At 44.8% G+C, this 22,484-nt stretch overlaps 1 protein-coding gene across 3 annotated transcripts in view; it reads left to right on the top strand.

Moving 5' to 3' along the window:
- Nucleotides 1-22,484, top strand: part of ston2 (stonin 2) — a 176,363-nt gene that overhangs the window by 4,177 nt on the left and 149,702 nt on the right. Inside the window, exon 2 of one of the 3 annotated variants that reach the window (XM_060933721.1) lies at nucleotides 19,637-19,694. The exons of 1 other annotated variant lie outside the window; for it this stretch is intronic. The gene's annotated coding sequence lies outside the window, so the exon portion shown is untranslated. One more of the 3 variants, XM_060933723.1, reaches the window with a different exon arrangement.

Below are 22,484 nucleotides of genomic sequence, written 5' to 3'. Positions count from 1 at the left end.
ATTTTGAGCATTTAATCGACCCCACAAATGTGATGCTCCAGAAAGTCAATCTGCTCAAAGGAAGGTCAGTTTTATAGCTTCTCTAAAGAGCTCAACTGTTTTCAGCTGTGCTAACATGATTGTACAAGGGTTTTCTAATCATCCATTAGCCTTCTGAGGCAATGAGCAAACACATTGTACCATTAGAACACTGGAGTGAGAGTTGCTGGAAATGGGCCTCTATACACCTATGGAGATATTGCACCAAAAACCAGACATTTGCAGCTAGAATAGTCATTTACCACATTAGCAATGTATAGAGTGGATTTCTGATTAGTTTAAAGTGATCTTCATTGAAAAGAACAGTGCTTTTCTTTCAAAAATAAGGACATTTCAAAGTGACCCCAAACTTTTGAACGGTAGTGTATTGTAGAAATAAATTAGCAGGAGTCTCCTGTTATACACTCAAGTGGAACGGATGAATAATTTGGTTGCACCGGTTCAGTTATGCCTTTGTAATACAATCTCGCTGAACTAGCGTCGATATGATGTATAATTTTTTTTCTCGCAGCAGAAGTTGAGTGAAATCACTAGCCGCATCAGATTCATTCACTAATGTATGGGATTGAATTGCAACGGTGTCACTACTGTGTCAGACTGAGTCACTAGCCTGTTAGAATGAATCATTTTTGTGTCTGTTTGAATCACTAGTGCATTTGATTGATTCACTGCTGTGTCAGATTGATTTCACTGGTATATTGGATTGAATCACTCTTGTATCAAATTGATTCGGTAACGGCTGGGATTGACTCACTCATGGATTGGATTCAATCATTAGTGCTTCGGATTGATTCACTCGTGTGTAGGCTTGAATCTGATTAAATTACTTGTGAGTCGAAGGGATTTTAGCTCTTAAAGGTAGACCGACTTTCAGATTTTTCAAGTTTTAGGTCATAAAAAGAATTTTGCCTGACACCCCATTATTTTTGTTTAGTGGACCGAAAGCTACTAAATGTAAATCACAGACTTACAATTTTTGTTTATTTATGTATTTATTTATTTTTTAATCCCCCGCTGGCCAAAAGGCCTGAAGGGGGATTATGTCGTGGCGATGTCTGTCCATCCGTCCATTTGTCTGTCCGTCCCAGGAAGGGTGCTCACCTTCTGAAATCAACTCCTGTCAATTTTTAGAGGAATTTCAGAAAACTTGGCAAAAGGCATTATTATATGCCGGTAATACGCCTGTTATAATTTCGTTAAATTTGGTCACATTTTACCAGAGTTGTGGCCCTTGATTAACAACCTTGTGCTTTCACAATTTCATGAGCATGTTTTTTCCTTCTGGCATCATCTCCTCTCAATTTTTGGACGACTTTCTCGAAGCTTGGCAAAAGGCCTTGTTATATGACGGTAATACGCATATTGCGATTTAATTTCATTTATGAAAATTTTCCCAGAGTTTTGACCCTTGATTAAATAATTTGTACTTTGACAATTTCATGAGGGTGTACGTTCTTCTGAAATCAGCTCCTCTCATAATTTGTGGAGGAACTTCACCAAACTTGGCGAAAGGCTTTGTTATATGACAGTTATACGCAGATTGAAATTTCGTTTAATTTGGGCAGATTTTCCCAGAATTATGCCCTTGATTATTAACAAACTTGTACTTTGGTAATTTCATCACGGTGTGCTTGCTTTCTGAAATCAACTTCCCTCAATTTTTGGAGGAATTTCATGTAATTTGCCAAAATAGGTTTTATCCCCCGGGGGATTATGTCGTGGCGATGTCCGTCTGTCCGTCCTGGAAATGGTTCTCATCTTCTGAAATCAACTCCTCTCACAGTTTTTGGAGGAATTTCATGAAACTTGGCCAAAGGCTTTGTTATAGGACAGTAATACGCATATTGCAATTTGGTTTGCAAATAGCCTTTGACATTGCACAGTCACCCATACAACGAAATTGACGTGCCACAACCGAAGGTGGATTAAAAATGAATAAGAACATACATAAAAACAAGAATATTTGATCATGTCATAAAAAATAGAATAAGTATAATCAAGGTAACAAAGTTAGGGCACTTGATAAAAGTAAGCAAAAGAGCATTAGCAACCCATATTATTATTTTTATATATATATATATATATATATATATATATATATATATATATATATATATATATATATATTTGGTGCTCACATCCTCCGTTTTTCTCTCCAGTTTCAAATTTGTATCCCACAATGCCTCACGCAAACGGGGAAAGCCCACCACGTGATGCATGACGTAGTAGCTTGTATTGGGTCATGGTGAAGCAGGAAAAAATAGTGGAGAATTTAGGGCCGCGTGGTCCTAGTGGGCCGCACCGCTCATCGCTACGACAGAAACAGAGACTCCGGTAGGAACAGAGGAGGGGGACTGTGTGTATGTTCACAATGATTGGTGTACAAACAGTAAGATCTCTCTCTCTCTCACACACACACACACACACACACACACACACACACACACACACACACACACACACGGGTGCATCAGTTGCCCCTTAAAAGTGAAAAGTTCCTCCGATCATGATGTATTTTTGTTTTTGTGTTCATTTTGGTAAGAAAACGCACTGGGTGAAATATTTTGACAAAATTCAAAAGTTTAATGGTGGCACCAGGAGCTCAAAGTTATGGAAAAAGCTGCTATTTTATGACTTTTATGACAAAATTTCGATCACTTTTCATGAAACATTATGGCACCTTATAGAGTATATCAAATATCTTAGATACACATTTTTAGTCCATATTCTAAATATATTATCAAGCACAGTTTGAGTTTTAGCTGTTCATTGAATCATTGTTCAACTACTTTTAAACAATACAAATGTATTATGAATCACATTAACGCTTCTCAATCCCTTGCAAAGGTTCTTAACATGATCTCTGGCTCACAAGAAATCAATAAATGGAGTCCAACATTGTGATTCAAACCTTACGCGAAAACATAAAATAAGCGTTTTTTGGGAAAAAATGAAGCTCATGGTGCCACCATTAGACTTTTGAATATGGTCAAAACATTTTACAGGATGTCTTTATTGGTGAAAAGGAACACCCAAACAAAAATGCATCCGATTTTATGAAAGTGAGGGCAACTGATGCACCCTAATATATATATAAAATGTGTGTGTGTGTGTGTGTATATATATATATATATATATATAAGTGCTGTCAAGCGATTAAAATATTTAATCGCGATTAATGTCGCAACTGTCATAGTTAACTCGCGATTAATCGCAATTTAATCGCACATTTTTGTCACACGAAAAACCATTGTAATTCTCTTATCAGCATAAAAAAGTGAATGGGCTTGCTTTGTACCAATGTTTTTCTTATTGCAAAGCATAACACGTCTTGACACAGCAAACTGAAACCTAAGCTGAGCACCGGGGCTCTTCGTCCCGAGACTAACAAGAGAACCATGAGTGAAGTAATCTACTGCTTGAGTTAGTCTATCAGAGAGGCAGGTTACACAGTGACGGTAGGCTTGACATGCTTGATTATAATATAAAGTACACTATTATATTAACTTTAAGTTGTTCGTTGATAAATATTGCATTGAATCTGATCTTTACTGTTTCAGCTCACTTAACACATTTTGTACTTTTACACTTTCTGCCTGTTGATGCGTCGCACTGTCCAATCAGAGGCGGCCAAATTTGCATATTACAGGAAGGATTTCTGGGATAGCATTGAGTTTACAGTTCAGAGGGATCTGGCTTCTTTAGACGCTGTCTTCTTAAAACTGAATAAATATTTAAAAAGAGCCAAATGAGCCAGTCTTTTGAACAGCTCTTTTCAAAGAACGGATCACAAAGATGCGGATCCCATCAAAGAGCCATAAATCCCATCTCTACTAGCGCGCCCTGCCCGCGCTGGTTCTTTGGGGGGGCAGAGGACTCTGGCTGTGCGGGGCGTGGCATTACAGTCTAGCTGCTATCGGTTTTCTAAGCAAAGTCTCTGTTCCAAGTTCCTGGCAGTATCAAAAGCTTATGAAAAACCTACATCATGTCACAGAGCGTTAATCTTGCGATAAAAAAAATTATCGCCGTTAAAATTGAGTCAAGTTAATGCGTTAATAACGCGACATTTTTGACAGCACTTATATATATATATATATATATATATATATATATATATATATATATATATACATACATATATATACATACATATATACACACACGTGTATACGTGTGTGTGTGTATGTGTATATATATATATATATATATATATATATATATATATATATATATATAATACACACACACACACACACACTATCTATATATATATATATATATATATATATATATATATATATATATATAAAAAAAAATCTCCTTCTCACCCCCGGCGGGGGGGTGGTATCCATGTCATCCTCAAGCTCGGGTCCTCTACCAGAGGCCTGGGAGTTTGAGGGTTCTGCGCAGTATCTTCGATGTTCCTAGGACTGCGCTCTTCTGGACTGAGGCTTCAGATGTTGTTCCTGGGATTTGCTGGAGCCACTCTCCCAGTTTGGGGGTTACTGCCCCAAGTGCCCCCACTACCACGGGGACCACGCAACCCTTGACCTTCCACATCCGTTCCAGCTGCTCTTTCAACCCTTGATACTTCTCAAGTTTCTCATGTTTCTTCTTCCTGATGTTGGCGTCAGCTGGGATTGCCACATCTATCACCACCACCCTCTTCTGCTCTTTGTCCACCACCACTATGTCCGGTTGGTTAGCCAGGATCTGTTTGTCAGTCTGGAAGCTGAAGTCCCACAGAATCTTGGCCCTGTTGTTCTCAGCCACCTTCTGTGGTATGGCCCATTGGGACTTGGGTATTTCTATTCCATACTGGTTGCAGATGTTCCTGTATACTATCCCAGCCACTTGGTTGTGCCTCTCCATGTACGCTGATCCAGCTAGCATCTTACACCCTGCTACTATGTGCTGGACTGTTTCAGGGGCTTCTTTGCACAGTCTGCATCTTGGGTCTGATCTACTCTGGTAGATCCTGGCCTCTATGGCTCTTGTGCTTATGGCCTGTTCTTGTGCTGCCATGATTAGTGCCTCTGTGCTGTCTGTCAGTCCTGCATTATCCAGCCACTGGTAGGATTTCTTGATATCAGCCACTTCCTCTATCTGACGGTGGTACATGCCATGTAGGGGTTTGTCTCTCCAGGTTGTCTGTTCCTCCTCCTCCTCTGCACTCTCTTCAGGGTTCTGCTGCCTGAGACACTCACTTAGCAGTTCATCCTTTGGGGCCATCTTTCTGATGTATTCTCGGATTTTCGATGTTTCATCCTGGACCGTGGTCTTGACGCTCACTAGCCCTCGGCCTCCCTCTTTCCGCTTAGTGTATAGTCTCAGGGTGCTGGACTTGGGGTGGAACCCTCCATGCATGGTGAGGAGCTTTCTAGTCTTGATATCTGTGGCTTCTATCTCCTCCTTTGGCCAGTTTATGATACCAGCGGGGTATCTGATGACTGGTAGTGCGTACATGTTGATGGCTCGGACCTTGTTTTTACCATTCAGCTGACTTTTCAGGACCTGCCTTACTCTCTGGAGGTATTTGGCTGTGGTTGACTTCCTTGTGGCCTCTTCATGGTTTCCATTAGCCTGTGGGATGCCAAGGTACTTGTAGCTGTCTTGGATATCACCTATGTTGCCCTCTGGTAGGTCAATCCCTTCAGTCCGGATCATCTTGCCTCTCTTTGAGACCATCCGGCCACACTTGTCCAATCCGAATGACATCCCTATGTCATCGCTGTAGATCCGGGTGGTGTGGATCAGCGAGTCTATTTCTCGCTCGTTCCTGGCATACAGCTTGATGTCATCCATGTAGAGCAGGTGGCTGATTGTTGCCCCACTACGGAATCGGTACCCGTAGCCACTCTTCGTGATGAAGAGTGATATATATATATATATATATATATATATATATATATATATATATATATATATAATGTGTATGTGTGTGTTGTGTCCTGACAGCCCATGGAAAAGCTGTTTTTCAGTCTGTTTGTTCTGCTCCTGTACCTCCTTCCAGAGGGCAGCAGGCTGAACAGGTGGCGTCCAGGATGGAGGTGGTTGCGAACGATCTTCCTAGTTCTGGAGAGGCATCGAGAGCTAACGATGTCATCCAGGACAGGCAGAGGACAGCCAATTGTCTTTTTTTTTTTTTCTTCAGCTGAGCTTATCACCCTCTGCAGCTTTTTCTTGTCAGCCGCTGTGCAGCCAGCATACCACACAGTGATGGAGAAAGCCAGCACACTCTCGATGGTGGAGCGGTAGAAGGTCACCAACAGCCTCTCATCCAGTTTGTTCTTTCTGAGGACTCTCAGGAAGTGGATTTGCTGTTGGGCTTTCCTCACCACGGCTGTTGTGTTAGCTGACCAGGAGAGGTCCTCAGAGATACGAGTCCCCAGGAATTTAAAGGTGCGGACCCTGTCCACACAGTCTCCGTTGACGTAGAGGGGAACGGGGTCAGCTTTGTGCCTCCTGAAGTCCATGACATCTCCTTTTGTTTTCTTGGTGTTGAGAGCCAGGTTGTTTTTGGCACACCACTCTGCCAGCCGCTGCACCTCGTCCCATCCAGTTACGAGCCCCACCAAGGTGGCGTCATCCGCAAATTTCAGTTATAGTGATGGTGGGGTGGGTGGGAATACAGTCATGGGTGTAGAGGGCTCAGCACACAGCCTTGTGGAGAGCCAGCGCTGAGCGTGAGGGTGGAGGAGCTGCGAGCGCCGGTCTTGACAGTCTGTGGGCGGTTTGTAAGAAAGTCTTTGATCTGGGCACAAGTGGCTGGGGGAAAGTCCAGGGCAGCCAGCTCGTCCGCGAGGATGTCAGGGATGATGGTATTAAAAGCCGAGCTGTAATCGTCCTTACGGTGGTCCCCGGCTGTTCCAGGTGGCTCAGAGCGGTGTGGAGGGCTGTGGAGATGGTATCGTTAGTAGATCGGTTCGCTCTGTATGCGAATTGATATGGGTCAAAGGTAAGAGGGAGGTAGTCTTTAATGTGATGTGGCCTTAGTCTGTCAAAGCATTTAACGACTACTGGTGTTAAGGCAATGGGTCTATAGACCCTTTTCAGTCACGTGACCTTCGTAAACGTGACCACCATTTTGGACATGTAGCGGACTTCGGCTCGAATTGGTTTGAATGCGAGGAAGGCGACAAACGGAGAACATACAAGAAAAAGGAGCGAGATGCAGAAAACACCTTCGCTATCCAGCGACGTAGGGCATTTACAGGGCGAGCAGAGGGAGAAATAACAACAGTAACGACACATTAGCAACGCCGTACAGAAATAACGGTTTATGGCACAGACCCTTTCGGTTCTCGCTCATCTAGCTGCTACAATGACCGCTTAGACTGCAACAGTAATACCTAACACACATTTAAGTATCCGTCGTAAAGACGTGAAACTCGTCGAGTGACGAGTGTGTTCATTGATAAGCTAACACAATCTAAAAGTAGACATACCATCACACTGCCCTGGTGCTGTGTACAGTTTACCTTCTATGGTTTGTGCACTCACTATTTGCCATTACTTTCTCCAACCGTTGTTACAGATTACAGGGAACGGCCTGGATTTAAGAGACAAATACATGTTCCTCTTGTTTTGAACACTTATTTGTAGGCAGTGCTTAATTTGTAAAGTGGGAAGTCCCGGAGCGCAGAGGATGAGCGGCTCTGGTGCGGAAAAAAAGAGGGGGAGAGGGGGGCGCGGCGCTGCGCTTCTGGGCATGTTTTGTAATAACACTGCAAATTAAGTTCATCTGCAGATATTTTGTGGATGTCGTTTCATGAGAGAAATCACCAACAAGGCAGATATCAAAATCAGACATTAACACTAAATAAACTTGCATTTTTTTATTTAATTATTTGTTGTTGTTTTTTTTTGTTATATAGTCTAGAGGTGTCGGATCACCGGATCCAGTGTAAATAGCTGCCGGAGCCAACGCCCGAGGTTCCGGAGTGTGCTCCGGCTTGCTCCCCCTCAAATTAAGCGCTATTTGTAGGACACTGCCTCTGATCTGTCCTACAGTCTACCAACAGCAAAGGAACACAACGCTAGCTAATGTCGTTAGCTAATAGCTACTACAGAAGAACAAAGCGGTTACAATGGGTTATTTTAGCCTATTTGGTTACACACTCGCCGCCACAGAATGTTAACAGCAATGTAATGCCTTTTCTGGCTAATTTTATTCGTCTTACCTCCAACAAAGTGGTCACTACACAAGCGTTGGTATGCCGAGGGCTGCCAATCTTTCCTGTTTATGGCCGCTATCCATCTTCTCCGTCGGGATCCGATAAAATGATAAACCTTGCCTTGTTTGTTGATGGTTACTACATCCAGGTGCACAACAATATAGTGGCATGATGGAAGTCTTGCTGAAAGTAAAAACTTTCTTTGCTGCCGTTCCTCAATGCTGGCTGTGGTAAACTACTGGTAGTACATGTCCAAAATGGCGGCCGCATTTGTCGTGACGTCACGTGAAAAGGGTCCATAGCCCCCGAGATCGCGGATGGGGATCATAGTAGCCGACTTGAGACAAGGTAGGACAGTGGCGTGTGTCAGGGAGAGATTAAAGATCTTCGTGAAGACTGCTGAGAGCTGGTCGGCACAGGATTTGAGTACGTCACCAGGTACTCCATCTGGCCCAGCAGCTTTCCTTGTGTTCACACGACTCACTTGATGTTCCGAGAGAGAGAGAGAGTGTGTGTGTGAGCTTGCGGTCTTGGTTTAATTCTTCTGCCAGTTGGCACTGATGGTCACAGAGGTGTTGTCTTTCTAGTTTGAGGTTTTTTAGTCCCTGCCACACTTCATGTGGGTTGTTGTTTGACAAATAGTCTTCCACCTTCCTCTTATGGCCCTTTTCCACTACCCTTTTTCAGCTCACTTCAGCTCGCTTCAGCTCACTTCAGCCCGACACGGCTCGCGTTTCGACGACCAAAAACCAGCACGACTCAGCTCGCTTCAGCCCTGCTTAGCCCCTAAAACTCACACGGTTTTGGAGTGGGGCTGAAGCGAGCCAAACTGAGCCGAGTGAGGCTGGGGGCGTGAGCAGACACTTCCCTGTGCACTGATTGGTGAGGAGGAGTGTCCTCACATGCCCACACACGCCCCACGAGCACGCTGGGATCTGTAAACACCGCAAACCCGGAAGAAGAATAATTAGTTATTACGAGAATTTCTGAAGCCTTATGCGCCTCGCCTCATCTATACGCTCTTGCCAGTATCTGTCCGCGTTGTCGGTGACAACAAGCCACAGCACCAAGACCAGCAACACTAACGACTCCATGTCCTCCATGTTTATTGTTTACTATCCGGGTCGTGAGACTACCGCTTAAAAGATCACTGATGTCACTGTTTGCGCTGCTTAACGACATCACCTGACGTCCACCCACTTTCGCTAACTCCACCCAATGTGTCCACCCACTTCCAGCCAGCACGGTTCAGCGCGGTTGTAGTCGAAATGCAACTCCAACAGCCCCACTCAGCTCGACTCAGCCCAACTCAGCACGGCACGGCTCAGCCCAACTCAGCACGGCACGGCTCAGCCCGACTCAGCCGCGTTTGTAGTGGAAAAGCAGCATTATAGGCCTCCTTTGTACCTTTAATTCCCCTCCTTAAAGGAGAACTGAAGTCATTTTTATAAACTTGCTTTAGTTCTTAATTAACGTGTTATTCAGTGACGTTTTCGGTTTTAGTAACCTTATATCGTGACTCGTATGGGGAACTAATTGTAATTAAATATTCTACTTATCGGCCTATTCGGTTTTTAGCCGTGTTGAATTTAGTTCGTTTGGTCCATGGCAGGCGGCACGGTGGTGTAGTGGTTAGCGCTGTCGCCTCACAGCAAGAAGGTCCGGGTTCGAGCTCCGTGGCCGGCGAGGGCCTTTCTGTGCAGAGTTTGCATGTTCTCCCCGTGTCCGCGTGGGTTTCCTCCGGGTGCTCCGGTTTCCCCCACAGTCCAAAGACATGCAGGTTAGGTTAACTGGTGACTCTAAGGTTGGGTTTACATTAGACCGTATCAGCGGATCATCAGATTAACGTTTTTAAAACGATTAGTGTGCACACAGCAACGCCAATACACGATTCGCCTGCACACAGCAACGCCAATACACGGATACGCTCGGCTCCGCAGGCATCCTGCGCTCCAAATCACTCTGCCCTGAACAGCGAGTGCCCTCTGGAGGGTGCGCACTCCGGCCCTGCGCAGCTCACACAGCGCGCGAGTGAAGTGCACAAGCTGTGATTCGGGACTGAGCCGCTGTGTGTGTGATCCCAGCGCATATCACTTACCACTTGCAAGTGGAAGGATGGCAAGCCTAAAGACAATCATAACTACACAATGGGCAGTATTTGCATCAGTATTTGCAGTATTTTCATACTTTTATACTCTTTAATGAAAGGTGATACAAGGCGGAAGTCCGCGCCGTTTTTCAGCAGTCGCGTCACATGACCAACGCCAGCGAATCAGGAAGGTGGATGTCACAGTGACGTTGTCCAATGACGACGCCAGCTAGAGCTCAGCACAGCGTATCCGCGTATTCTCAATGTTTACACAGCACCGGACCAGACACGATCTGGATTGAATACGTGGACGCTGGCGGATTCCCGTTTCCCAGCGTTTCCAGGCGTTTTAATGTAAACGGACAGTGCATCCGCGAAGAAAACGAGACAGATACGGTCTAATGTAAACTTGGCCTAAATTGAGCGTAGGTGTGAATGCGAGTGTGAATGGTTGTCTGTGTCTATGTGTCAGCCCTGTGATGACCTGGCGACTTGTCCAGGGTGTACCCCGCCTTTCGCCCGTAGTCAGCTGGGATAGGCTCCAGCTTGCCTGCGACCCTGTAGGACAGGATAAAGCGGCTAGAGGTAATGAGATGAGATGAGGTCCACGGCAGGCGTCGCTTATCCGCGCGATCTTCACGAGACTTGTGCAAGACTTCAAAACATGAAGTGTCAGCCAGGTGTCAGTGCCGCCATTTTGAAAACTGTGTTCCAAACGAAGTATTGCGCAAAAACGAGTTTAAATGATGATTACTGCCTACTTTTTTCAAACTTTCCTGATTGCTATCAAAACAAACACAACTTCCGGCTGGATTACGTCAGCATTTGAAAGAGAAAGGGCGCGCGTGTCTTTTGACAACATTGGCAGATGTCGGTCACTTTGATTTCTGCCGTATCTTTTATTTACGTCCTATAATGTCTCACACAGGTCTCAACGAATCTCGTTTACGGCCGTTGCTCTGACATATGGACTGATGTATTACAGAGCATATTTCAAACACTCATAACTTGCTATAGCAGCGACAAAATGGCGATCAAAAATGCATTCCTATATTTAATAAAATGAGAAATAGAATTTTGATGATGATAAAAAAAAAATTGCCTTCAGTTCTGCTTTAAGTCTGCTCTCGCCGTGCTGTACAGGGCCTTGTCACCTGTCCTGAAGGCGGAGTTACGGGCCCTCAGGAGTGACTTAATTTCGCTTGTCATCCAGGGCTTTCTGTTTGGATAAACATGAACGTGCTCGTCAACCGTGACATTATCCATACAAAACCGTGTGAGTAAAGCCCTGTAATTCCTGTTGTTCAAGGATCTTCCGTTCTGTGACAGCGAAGCAGTCCTGCAGCTTGGAGAGCGCGTCCTCCGGCCAGGTTTTTACAGTCTTTGTGACCGGCTTAGTTTTCTTCCTGAGAGGAGTGTACGCAGGGATGAGGAGCAGTGAGAGATGGTCCGACAGACCCAGATGTGGGAGGGGGACTGCTCTGTAAGCACGCTTCAGATTAGAATAGACACGGTCCAGTGTGTTAATCCCTCTGGTGGAGCGCTGTACATACTGTACAGATTTGGGAAGGGCGGTCTTTAAGCATGCTTGGTTAAACCCCCCAGCAATGACTTGGGCCCAATCCCAATTCTAATTTCTACCCCTACCCCTCCCCCTTCCCCTCCGCCTTCCCCTTGGCCCTTCCCCTTGAAACTGAGCTACAAGGGATAGGGCTTGAAATTCAACCCTTATGTATTGGGATAGCCCTTCAACGATCGCATACGTCATCGCGTACCTCCGTCAGCGTTTACGTTAGCAAAACGCGACGCGTCATTGGCTGCGACCAGCCGCTACAGTCAGAGCCAGAGGCAGAAATCTCTGCTGGCAGGGTGTGATTTGTTAACTAACACCACTGAATGGGATATCTTTGGCGCTTCGTGCACCACATCCGACAGAATGAGGTGTCAGAACACTCATGTAAACAATAAAAGCGAGAATAACAGAACAAAACATACGCAGTAAAGCAACCGAAAACAATACTCACTCCCAAAGCTTTTTAGCAGCAGCTTGGATTTCAGAAATCGCTGCTCATTCTCAGCTCGAAAGCGAATCAAGCGGCGTGTTTCCTCTGGATAACAACTTAAAACACGTAAATAATGGAGAAAATACATTTATGACAATCTTTCGCCGCGGGAACCGCCATCTTTCTGAAATCCGCATGAAATCTCGCTGAAATCCGCATGGCATTGTGGGAAATCACTCAAACCCCTTCGTTCGGAGTCTGCTCCAGGAAAATCTCCATTTGGAGGGGTACAGAAGCCCTACGCCTTCCCCTACCCCTCCGCGTTAACTGGGATTGGGATACCCCTACCCCTTCACGTGAACGCGCAAAATGGAGGGGAAGGGCCAAGGGGTTGGTCCAAGGGGTGAAATGGGATTCGGCCTTGCACTCCCTGAGGATGAGCTTGCTGCTGTCTGTTAACAGTGTCCTGTAGGCGGACGAGAGCTATGCTAACGTTAGCATCCGGTGAGATATAAACAGCAGTAATGAGCACCACTGTCGGCTTTCTGGGCGGATAGAAGGGTCTGCAAACGACGGTCATTGCTTCTATGTCAGGAGAGCAGTGTGTGTGTGTGTGTTAGGGTGCATCAGTTGCCCTCACTTTCATAAAATCGGATGCATGTTTGTTTGGGTGTTCCTTTTCACCAATAAAGACATCCTGTAAAATTTTTTGACCATATTCAAAAGTCTAATGGTGGCACCATGAGGTTCATTTTCATTAATCTCATTATCTCTAGCCGCTTTATCCTTTTACAGGGTCGCAGGCGAGCTGGAGCCTATCCCAGCTGACTACGGGTGAAAGGCGGGGTACACCCTGGACAAGTCGCCAGGTCATCACAGGGCTGACACATAGACACAGACAACCATTCACACTCACATTCACACCTACGGTCAATTTAGAGTCACCAGTTAACCTAACCTGCATGTCTTTGGACTGTGGGGGAAACCGGAGCACCCGGAGGAAACCCACGCGGACACGGGGAGAACATGCAAACTCCGCACAGAAAGGCCCTCGCCGGCCACGGGGCTCGAACCCGGACCTTCTTGCTGTGAGGCGACAGCGCTAACCACTACACCACCGTGCTGCCCACGAGGTTAATTTTTTGCCAAAAAACGCTTATTTTATGTTTTCGCGTCAGGTTTGAATCACAATGTTGGACTCCGTTTATTGATTTCTTGTGAGCCAGAGATCATGTTAAGAACCTTTGCAAGGGATTGAGAAGCGTTAATGTGATTCATAATACATTTGTATTGTTTATAAGTAGTTGAACAATGATTCAATGAACAGCTAAAACTCAAACTGTGCTTGATAATATATTTAGAATATGTACTAAAAATGTGGATCTAAGATATTTGGTATACTCTATAAGGTGCCATAATGTTTCATGAAAAGTGATCGAAATTTTGTCATAAAAGTCATAAAATAGCAGCTTTTTCCATAACTTTGAGCTCCTGGTGCCACCATTAAACTTTTGAATTTTGTCAAAATATTTCACCCAGTGTGTTTTCTTACCAAAAGGAACATAAAAACAAAAATACATCATGATCGGAGGAACTTTTCACTTTTAGGGGGCAACTGATGCACCCGTGTGTGTGTGTGTGTGTGTGTGTGTGTGAGAGAGAGATCGAGATCTTACTGTTTGTACACCAATCATTGTGAACATACACACAGTCCCCCTCCTCTGTTCCTACCGGAGTCTCTGTTTCTGTCGTAGCGATGAGCGGTGTGGCCCACTAGGACCACGCGGCCCTAAATTCTCCACTATTTTTTCCTGCTTCACCATGACCCAATACAAGCTACTACGTCATGCATCACGTGGTGGGCTTTCCCTGTTCGCGCGAGGCATTGTGGGATACAAATTTGAAACTGTAGAGAAAAACGGAGGGCGTGAGCGTGCGAATGAAACGTGAAAGACCGGCTACAGTAACGGAAAGCGAGAAGAAAAGACGTGATGTTATATACGAAGGAAATGAAACGCAGGACCAAACTAATAAATATCGGCGCTCAGCACGATCAGCTGTTCGTTTAGCGACGGAATGATGGAACTGTCAGTGCACGGTCAAAGGTAAACCTGCGCATGCGTACACCGGACTTCCTCTGTCTGCTTGACTGCGCGAAGCAAGCGATTCCATGCACATTATTTGCTCGGAAATCCTCTCGAAGTATATAACTTCCCAGGCCTGTTTTTTTTTTTTTTTTTTTTTTTTTTTTTAGATTTTACAGAAACTTGTATCACAATGACTACATTTCAGAGGGAACTAAATTTTTTTGATTTTATGAAATCGAAAGGTCGTCTACTTTTAAACAAGCAAGCAGCTCTTAAAATGTGTTATCAGGGAAAAAACCAAACAAAACGAATTAACAGCTTTGGGCTCCACTTCATCGCACCAACCTGTCGTTGATTATTTTCCTAAGGCCCCGGTCACACCGCCCGAACTTTGCTGGAGCGTTCCTTGAACGGTGGGGTGGGGGGGCGAATTTCGACAACACTCGTCACCGCGCACAAAATGGGAAAAAAAATCGAAAACACGGGCGTTGGCTTAGCGGTGCACCGCTGAAGCCGGTGTTGCTTTAGCGTTGGTTTAGCGGTAGCGAGCGGTAGCGAGCATTGGTATAGCGGCGTTCTGCGCATGCGGGCTTTGGCTCGGCGGGGGTATAAAGTTGGTTTAGCACCAATCATAGCAAGTCTCTCAGCATCCATGGTGATACAGTTTTACTGTAACTTTGAGCAAATTCGATATAGATGAGGTCTGAACTCAACGGCAGCTCGATTCCAAATGAGCTCCTGGTCCATTTCTCCCCGTATTTATAGCCAAATTCTGGTCCCGCTCCGACACCTCTATACCAACGCCAAACCAAAGTTCATCGCCGCCATGGATAGCTGCTTCAACGCCCGACACCGTTCCAGCAACCCCGTGTCCGCTCGTAAAACGCTTACAACCGCTCCACCGAAGTTTGTGCAACGTTTAATCGCCGCCCGGGCAACGCTGGCGAAGCAGCGGTGGTCCAGCGTTCAAGATTTCTGCGTTGGCCTAGCAGACCCAAGCGTCCACGAACTTGCATCTAGCGGTGCCAAACTTTGACTGGGCGTTGGTGGAGCGGGGGTGAACTTTGCCGGGGCGGACAATTGTCCCCTCACCGCTCGCAATATTTTGTGCAGCTCAAAACTTTCGGAGCAGTAGGAGGGCCCCTCGAGAAACATCAGCAGTGGCCGAGCATATACGGCGTTGCTTTAACGGGGGCCAACTTTTGTTAAACGGTGGTGAACGGTTACGAGCGGTGATGAATTTTTTTCACCGCTCCAGGAACGCTCCAGCAAAGTTCGGGCGGTGTGACCGGGGCCTTAAGCAGCACAGCCGCAGTGTGTTTATTCCTTACTTATCGCCAGCGTTGTTGTGCTTGTGAACCCGGATCCAGAGCGAGGTCATCGCTGCTAATCTGCGTTTATCAGCTCCATCATCTGAGGGAGAAACAGAGCAGCTGCTGCTTTCCGAGTGAAAATCTCTTTCATCTGCTTCACACGAAGCTCCTCTCACCAGGACACTGCTTTCACCTCTCTGCTGTTCGGAGAAGGGCTCAGGTGCACGTGTGTCGTGTACGGGTTGTCCTGAGCATTGTGCGGATTTCAGAATCCGAAGTTTTGCATTATTAAGAAAGTTTAAAGGGGCCGTGGAAAAGAGAACAACTTCTTTTGCTTCTTCTTATTGGTCCTGACATTCCACAAAGCTCGTCTCCGCTTTCGAATGCAAATCGTGCATATGCAAAATAGGGCAGTAAAACAGACCAGTTCCAAAATCCTGGAGTGTTTGGTAACAGTCCAGACTCATGAATAATCATGCTCTCAATTTGCATACCCCAGCCCATGTTCAAGTTCACTGTAAAAAATGTAACTTGCAAAATTGTCGAGTGAAAAAAGGATTCTAAGTTGAATGAACAAATTTCCCTTCTAATTGTTCAAGTAACTAAAAAAAAAATAGTTGAGACGCCTTTCCTTCGCCACAAGTTCATAGGAATTGGAAAATTAAGTTAAGTGAACTTATATATTCAAGTGCTGATTGACGCCCCTTAACCGATGCCACTGCGCATGCGCACTTCACAAGTTCGAAAGTTTCAACGGTCGGGTGGAGTGAGAAGTCCGTGGAAACTGACACGAGACGTTGTATAGGAGTCTAGACGAAGCTCTCCTCAACAGAGGCCAGGGAATTCCCTCCTTGTATGTCGGTATTTGTTTCTGTTTGTGTAATAGTAGGCAAAGTGAAGTAGAACTTGAGTGTTGAGAGGTTTGTGTTAACTAAAAAATGTAATGCACACTAAATCATTGTAAAAAAAAAATTAGTCAAGCCAACTTAAAAATGTAACGCAACCTGCTGCCAAAGGATTTCGAGTAAACTCAACTTAGAACCATGATGTGCCAACTTGCTCTTCTAAGTTAATTGGCATTATTTCAGTTTATTTCAACTAAACAATTTGTTGGACTGAACTTCTAAAGGTAAGTCAGGTCAACTCAACATAAAATACTCTTCTATGTGAACTTAAAAGTACGTTTTGGGGCATCGTGGCTCAGGTAGATAAGGCTCCATGCCATAAATCCAGGAACCCGGGTTCGGTTCCGACCCGAGGTCATTTCCTGATCCCTCCAGGGCTTGACAGTAGCCAGATTGCCCGGGGCAACCATTCAATAGATTCGGACAACCAGACTCTCACAAATGCTTGCCCGATCGGGCAACTACCCAAATGTGTCAACTTGCGTGAAAAACGATGTTTATTCATTCATATTATGATGAAATTCCATCACGATTTGCGATTGTTTTGACTTGGAAAGACCGCGTCCATGTTATCATTACGGGATGTTCAACAACTAGCAGAATTCACATTTGCACATCGCAGGCTCGCAATGCAGTTTCCCATTGCTAATAATTATCGCGGAGTGCATATTCAGTGTTCTATTCAGGCCCTCCAGGATTTCGCGATGTTGTGATTTGCAACTTCAACGCAAATTCAACCAATCCCCGCGAATTCAGGGCGGTGTTGCAATTATATCCAATCACCGCAACTTTCCCGCAAATTTGACCAATCGTTGGCGTCGTCTTGAGGTGACGTCGACAAACTACCTTCCGCCTTACTTCCGTGTATACGTTCAAGAGAAGCAGCATGTGCGCAGTGTTGCCAGATTGGGCGGTTTTAAGTACATTTTGGCGGGTTTTGAACATATTTTGGGCTGGAAAACGTCAGCAGTATCTGGTAACACTGCATGTGTGAGTCAGTGTTTATATAGGCTTAAATTCTGTTACTGAAAGTGTGTTATGTTTACAGTGAAGGACTGTGCGCACTTTACATTATTTTTTTACTTAATACAATAAATTAATGGATGCCAACATTTTTGCCAAAATGGTATTTTATTTTCCATTGTTTAGGCAGCTTCAGCATCATACTGTGAGATTCTGTTCAAATTGTTTTTTTTTTCTTCTATGAAGCCTGAGCCATTTATTTTATTAGTTTATAATTATTGTTTAATTTAGTTTTCAGGAGAGACTGCCTGCACACAGTACTAGTATTAATAGTTTTTTTTTCTTACATGAAAGCTGAGGCATTTATATTATATTTTAAGGGAACTTCATGTTGTGCTGTGAGGTTCTCTGCACTTTAACTTTTGAACCAACAGGTGCATTTGGATAAGTAAAGCCTATTTTTCTGCATTTTTGTAGTCCTGGTAATTTTTTATATTGGTAAAGTTGTTTATAGGACCATTTCTCAGTGTCTTTGTTTTTTTTAATCAATAGTTTTTCAGTAATAACTTAATATTTAACATATCACTCAATTTTAATCACAAAAAGAGTAAATCGCAACAATTTCTCGCAACTTTCACTTCCTCCTGCAATGTAATCCCAACAAAAACCTAAAAAACACTGCAACTTTCATCGCAATTTTTTGGAAACCCCCCCCCGCAACATCAGACATTTTAGCCCGCAACAATCACAAAAAGGGCCCGCGGAATCCTGGGGGGACTGTCTATTGGTATGTCCTTCACTACATGACTAATTACCGCATTACTCGCACGGGGCGCTAGTGTCAATGCTTGTTGATACAGACAGCGTCTGAGAAGGTTGAATAATAAATTTAAAAAAATGTAATATTTGGGCAACGATGTTCTGAGTTCGGGTAACCAGATTTCTACAAATGGTTGCCTGAATGGGCAACCATGTCTCAAAGTTAACGTAGAGCCCTGCCCTCCCTGTCTCTCTCCTGCTCATTTCCCGTCTCTACACTGTCCTATCCAATAAAGGTGGAAAAAGCCCCTCCCCCCAAAAAAAATTAGAATAATTTAGGGTAACTTAGGCCAAGTTTACATTAGACCGTATCTGTCTCGTTTTCTTCGCGGATGCACTGTCCGTTTACATTAAACCGCCTGGAAACGCCGGGAAACGGGAATCCGCCAGCGTCCACGTATTCAGTCCAGATCGTGTCAGCTCCGGTGCTGTGTAAACATTGAGAATACGCGGATACGCTGTGCTGAGCTCTAGCTGGCGTCGTCATTGGACAACGTCACTGTGACATCCACCTTCCTGATTCGCTGGCGTTGGTCATGTGACGCGACTGCTGAAAAACGGCACGGACTTCCGCCTTGTATCACCTTTCATTAAAGAGTATAAAAGTATGAAAATACTGCAAATACTGATGCAAATACTGCCCATTGTGTAGTTATGATTGTCTTTAGGCTTGCCATCCTTCCACTTGCAAGTGGTAAGTGATATGCGCTGGGATCACACACACAGCGGCTCAGTCCCAACTCACTGCTCGTGCACTTCACTCGCGCGCTCTGTGAGCTGCGCAGGGCCGGAGTGCGCACCCTCCAGAGGGCACTCGCTGTTCAGGGCGGAGTGATTTGGAGCGCAGGATGCCTGCAGAGCCGAGCGTGTCTGTGTATTGGCGTTGCTGTGTGCACGCAAATCGTGTATTGGTGTTGCTGTGTGCACACTAATCGTTTTAAAAACGTTAATCTGATGATCCGCTGATACGGTCTAATGTAAACCCCACCTTAATGTTTTTTGTGCCAACTTGCTTTTCCAAGTTAATTGGAATGATTATTTCAATTTATTTCAACATCACAATTTGAATGCACTGAACTTGCTAAATAAAGTAAGGTCAACATAAAATACTCATCTGTGTCGACTTAAAAGAGCAAGTCAGCACAACTATTTGGCCCGGAGTTGAGTTTACTCAAAATCCTTTGGCAGCAGGTTGTGTTACATTTTTAAGTTTGCTTGACTAATTTTTTTTTTTTTTACAGTGTTCAGAGGCTGTTCTTACCCTGGGCCTGCACCGCCGAATCCTCAACAGTTCTGCAGGTATCGTGAAGAACAAAACAAGAAGTGCACGGTGGTGCAGTGGTTAGCACTGTCGCTTCACAGCAAGAAGGTTCCAGGGTCGAACCTGACAGGGGCTTTTCTGTACGGAGTTTGCCTGTTCTCCCGGTGTCTGCGTGGGTTTCCTCCCACTTCAGAGACCTGCAGATTAGGTAGTAAATAAATAAGTATGCCTGCAATGTAATGCCTCAGTTGTCATTGCACAAATAAAACAAGTGTGATTTGTGCATCCGGTATTGTTGACGTAGAGCTCCCTGCTCTCCGAGTCCTTTGTTTTGGTCTGCATGGTGCAGCGTCCTGCTGTGTGGGGTGTTTTTAATATTTGTGACCCCTCACCGAATCCAGGGACGCATGTCGGCCGAAACGAATCCGAGATAATCGCAAAAGAAGCATTTTTTTTTTCGAAATTTGTGATTTTTGTTTTTTTCCATCATGTGCAAGTTGAGATCTTGAAGAATGCAATCAGTATTTCAGATAATAGATTGTTTTGTTGGAAAAGCATACATTTTTTGCTGCAAAGTGTCTCGTTTTTGTCAGGACTGTAGCCTGCTGGGGGGTGTGGGTAAATTACCATATGGGCCATTCACATGATGATTTAAGTCTTTTGGTTTTTTTTTTCCACGAATCAGCTGTATGATACGAGTTGAGCTCGTGGCTACTTAACTGCATACAGGCATGTGATTTCACTATGGAATGAGCTACTAAACAGAGCGCAGAGGAGCAAACACCGCGAAGCAAACAGACACACGGTATTTACATCGGAGATCACCATTTCTAGCAAAAAAAAAAACGTAACCTCGTTTTCCAGATTGAATGGAATACTTGAATGATCGGATGATACACGGACCGTTCTAGGACTACATTCCATCGGAGGCATTGGTGTGTGCAAGGCGCCGTTTCTCTTTCTGATGGGGTAAGTTTATTAATCTAAGGCTGTGTGGTTATTTTTGCATGTAACGGAGAGTGTTGTGGTTTGGTTAAGCCTAGGTCACAACCGGACGTACGATTTTTTGGCCGTGTGATTTTTGGCGTTTCCCAAATCGCTGCGTTTTTTTTTTTGTTCACAGAGAAAGACGCGCGTTGGCCGTAAGTTTGTCTTGCAACCTGAAAAAAACGTAAGCGCCCGTAGAGTTTGTTTGACATGACAAAGAACCTCTGCGGCCGGTCTGCGGCTCGAAAATCAGCACATCACACGCGCGCTCTCGTGCGTTTCACGCGCGCTCTCCATGTGTTTCTTGCGTTTTTTGCGTGTAGACCGGCCGTAGGAGCGCGTACTGTACGGCCGGTTGTGACCGAGGCTTTACATGAAACTAGTGTTGTGTTAGTTGTGTCATCATCGTGCTATCTTTCTTTCTTACGGTGTGAGTAATTTTTCAACCACAAAACGTTAAAGTATACTTTAGGACTTATTTTTGTACTTCATAATTGTGTTGGGCATACTTTGCATGGAAGGAAAATTGACGTGGTGATCTTTGTTTACATGAAAGTAGTATCGTGCTAGCTCGTAGGGGGTAGGGCTTTCCTTAATGTCATGCAAATGAGCAGCATTATGTGCCCGCCCTGCACCCAGAGTAGCTGAGATGGAAAACTTTGAGGGCGATTTTCTCCCTTTTCTGTTTTAAGAGGTATACACTTTCAAAACGCCACACATTCTTCAAATATTGTCAGATCTCCACATGGAAGGCATCATTGGAAAGCTTAGAAACTGTACTTTCTCAATCTGTCAATAACTCAAAATGCCCCCGGGCCGACATGTGTCCCTGGATTCTGTGATCTGCCACATTTGGACTGTGGGAATTTCCTTTGTGAGCATTGGTTTGTTGGAAGTTGACAAAAGTTCAGAATTCTTTGAGTCGCTTCATGCTGAATGAGATTGAACTCACTGCTTGAATGAGAGAGATGTGTTTTTGTTGACTGTGTACAGGGTTCTCCAGGAAAGTTGAAGTAGCCGGCTTACAAAAAAAAGTAGTAGGCAGCTCTGGAATGTGCAGCGGCGAAGAAATTTACATACCTTCTGGTGCACTCTCAGCTAATAAATTGCTAACCGTTTCCCTGTAAAATGCTTGCAAAATATGCATGAAATTTTGCTAACCACTACACCGGCATAGTGGTGTGAGGGTTAGTACTGTCGTCTCACAGCAAGAAGGTTCCGGGTTCGAACCCAGCGGCCGACGAGGGCTTTTCTGTGTGGAGTTTGCATGTTTTCCCCGTGTCTGCGTGGGTTTCCTCTGGGTGCTCCGGTTTCCCCCAAAGACATGCAGTTAGGTTAACGTGGGGCGGCCTTGGGCTGAGGTGCCCTTGAGCGAGGTACTGACTGCTCCCCGGGCGCTCTGGTGTGGCTGCCCACTGCTCTGGGTGTGTGCGTGTGTTCACTGCTTCAGATGGGTTAAATGCAGAGGATGAATTTCACTGTGCTTGAAGTGTGCATGTGACAAAGCTTCTTCTTCAATTTCCCTCCAGATGTTTGTGTGTTTTGGTTTTCTCTTTTTTTAAGCCTCTGTAGTACGCTGCCTGGCTCTGTAACATAACTACATGCGCTACTGCGTGGTCACGTGGTCCAGCTCAGCCAGTCGGAGCGCAAGAATCGCTCAACAAATATAGCATCGCTTCCGGTCCTGCTCGACCCGAATCAGACAATTTCGTGGTGGAATAATTGGATTTGCGGCAAATTATGGGCAGCGGAGACGAAATAAATTGCTTGAACATTAAAGGCAAGTAGTTTTCTTTCTTTCTTTCTTTCTTTCTTTCTTTCTTTCTTTCTTTCTTTCTTTC

This window comes from Neoarius graeffei, chromosome 11 (assembly GCF_027579695.1).
Source record: "Neoarius graeffei isolate fNeoGra1 chromosome 11, fNeoGra1.pri, whole genome shotgun sequence".
Classification (NCBI taxonomy): Eukaryota; Metazoa; Chordata; class Actinopteri; order Siluriformes; family Ariidae; genus Neoarius; species Neoarius graeffei.
Note: the sequence above shows the minus strand (reverse complement) of the source record. Positions and strands in the feature narration are given on the sequence as shown.